The sequence below is a fragment of the Vicia villosa genome, linkage group LG4, assembly GCF_029867415.1.
Source record: "Vicia villosa cultivar HV-30 ecotype Madison, WI linkage group LG4, Vvil1.0, whole genome shotgun sequence".
NCBI classification, from domain to species: Eukaryota; Viridiplantae; Streptophyta; class Magnoliopsida; order Fabales; family Fabaceae; genus Vicia; species Vicia villosa.
Genome location: NC_081183.1, coordinates 164,423,340 through 164,425,720, shown reverse-complemented (window position 1 = coordinate 164,425,720; position 2,381 = coordinate 164,423,340). Strand labels below are relative to the sequence as shown.

The following is a 2,381-nucleotide window of genomic DNA, read 5'->3' as shown; positions in this document are numbered from 1 at the left end:
ATCGCACCACCTGCGATTGAAGCGAACAATTTCGAACTGAAACCTTCACTGGTCCAAGCTGTTCAACAGAATCAATTCTCTGGAAGCCCTGTAGACGACCCCAATCTCCATTTATCCGTGTTCGTGCAATACGCCGACACTATCAAAGCCAACAACGTTAGTTCCGAAGCTATTCGATTACGCCTTTTCCCTTTCTCCTTGAGAGATAGAGCGAGAGCATGGCTTCAATCCCTGCCTTCCAATTCCATAACTACGTGGGACGAATTGAAAAGAGTATTCTTAGCAAGATACTTTCCGCCTAGCAAAACTGCTATGCTTAGAGGTCAAATCAACGGATTTACCCAGAAAGATAACGAATCGCTCTTCGAAGCTTGGGAACGTTACAAGGACATGCTTAGAATATGCCCTCATCATGGACTCGAACCATGGCTGATCATCCATACCTTTTATGGTGGTCTCTTATATAACACTAAAATGACTATAGATGCCGCTGCTGGCGGAGCATTAATGGACAAACCCCATGATGAAGCATACAAACTCATAGAGAACATGGCACAAAACCATTACCAATGGGGAGGAGAACGCGCCGCTCTAGAGAAAGCCCAAACCAAAGGAGGAATGTACGAAATTAGTGGTATAGACCGCGTTAACGCTAAAGTAGACGCTTTAACTCAAAAGATCGAGAATTTAACCATCACTCCTTCAGCCACCGCTGCCGCTGTAGCACCTAACTGCGAGATTTGTGGATTGACTGGGCATGTAGTTGCTGAATGCCAACTCTTGACTGGAGTCCCATCTGATCAAGTAAATTACGCTCAAGGAAACCCTTATTCTAACACGTACAACCCTGGATGGAAAAACCACCCGAACTTTTCTTATAAGAACAACAATGCGTTGTACGCGCCTGGACAAACACCTGCTGTACCACCTGGCTACCAAAAAGCGCCTGTAGCTGCTCAAAACACCCCTAGGAAGTCAAACTTAGAAATCATGATGGAGAACTTTATAGCTTCCCAACAACAAACCAATAAAGACTTCCTGAATCAAAACATCCACAATAGCGAGCAACTAAAACAACTATCGAACAAAGTAGATGCTTTAGCTACGCATAACAAAATGTTAGAAACTCAAATCTCACAAGTAGCTCAACAACAAGCACCTACTGCTGCCCCTGCTGGCACGTTTCCTGCTCAACCACAACCTAATCCTAAAGGACATGCGAACGCGATAACACTACGAAGTGGAACTAATTACGACGGACCCATAGATCCTAGAACCCAAAACGTACCCATGTCACAACAAGAGCCAAAGGAAACCCAAAAGAAAACAACCGACGAACAAACTGCTAAGACTAAAGAGAACAATAACGAAGTGGAACCCAAAAAAGAGAAACCTTATGTTCCACCCCCACCTTATAAGCCACCAATTCCTTACCCTCAAAGATTAGCCAAATCAAAAACCGAAGCGCAATTTAAAAGATTTGTAGAACTTCTGAAGCAATTAAACATAACCATACCATTCACAGAAGCCATAACTGAGATGCCTTCGTACGCTAAGTTCTTAAAAGAAATCTTATGAAACAAAAAGAAACTCGAGGATAACGAAACTATAACGCTTACCGCTGAATGTAGCGCTATCATCCAAAACAACATGCCTCCAAAACTGAAAGACCCTGGTAGTTTCTCTATACCCTGCGTAATTGGAAAAACCATCATAGAGAAAGCCTTGTGCGATTTAGGAGCTAGTGTTAGTTTGATGCCTCTTTCGACCTGTAAGAAACTCAATCTAGGTGAGCTTAAAGCAACAAGAATGTCTCTTCAACTAGCAGACCGTTCAGTTAAATATCCTGTAGGAATGTTAGAGAATATCCCTGTTCGTGTAGGTCAATTCTACATCCCGACTGACTTCATCATTATGGATATCCAAGAAGATTCTAACATCCCGATCATTTTAGGAAGACCATTTTTAGCGACCGCTGGTGCAATTATAGATGTAAAGCGAGGAAAGCTTACTTTCGAAGTAGGAGAAGAGAAAATAGAATTTATCCTTTCCCAATTCCTAAAAGCACCTTCTATAATTGACACATGCTGTTCTGCTGACATAATCGACGAGTGTGTCAAGGAAATAAAATCCGAACCAAATAAGGAAACCGAAACCCTAAGAATTCCTATGCCGCCAATTTTTGAAGATGACAACTGGCGTGAGGAATATCAAGATAACCACCTGAGTGAATGCTTAGCTTTAACCCCTGATCCTATACCTGGACCAAAGAAACCTGCTATAGTGCTGAAGACACTCCCTACCGATCTTAGATACGAATTTCTAGACGAAGAACTAAACCGACCAGTTATAGTGAACGCCAACTTAGGACGAACCGAGAC

The 2,381-nt window shown here is 42.5% G+C and overlaps 1 non-coding gene across 1 annotated transcript; it reads right to left on the bottom strand.

Annotated features, from left to right (window-relative positions):
- Window positions 1–312: 312 nt before the first annotated feature.
- On the bottom strand, window positions 313–419 carry LOC131600792 (small nucleolar RNA R71). Its single transcript, XR_009283400.1, has one exon. It is a non-coding gene; the product is annotated as a small nucleolar RNA R71 (small nucleolar RNA).
- Between the last annotated feature and the right edge of the window lie 1,962 nt (window positions 420–2,381).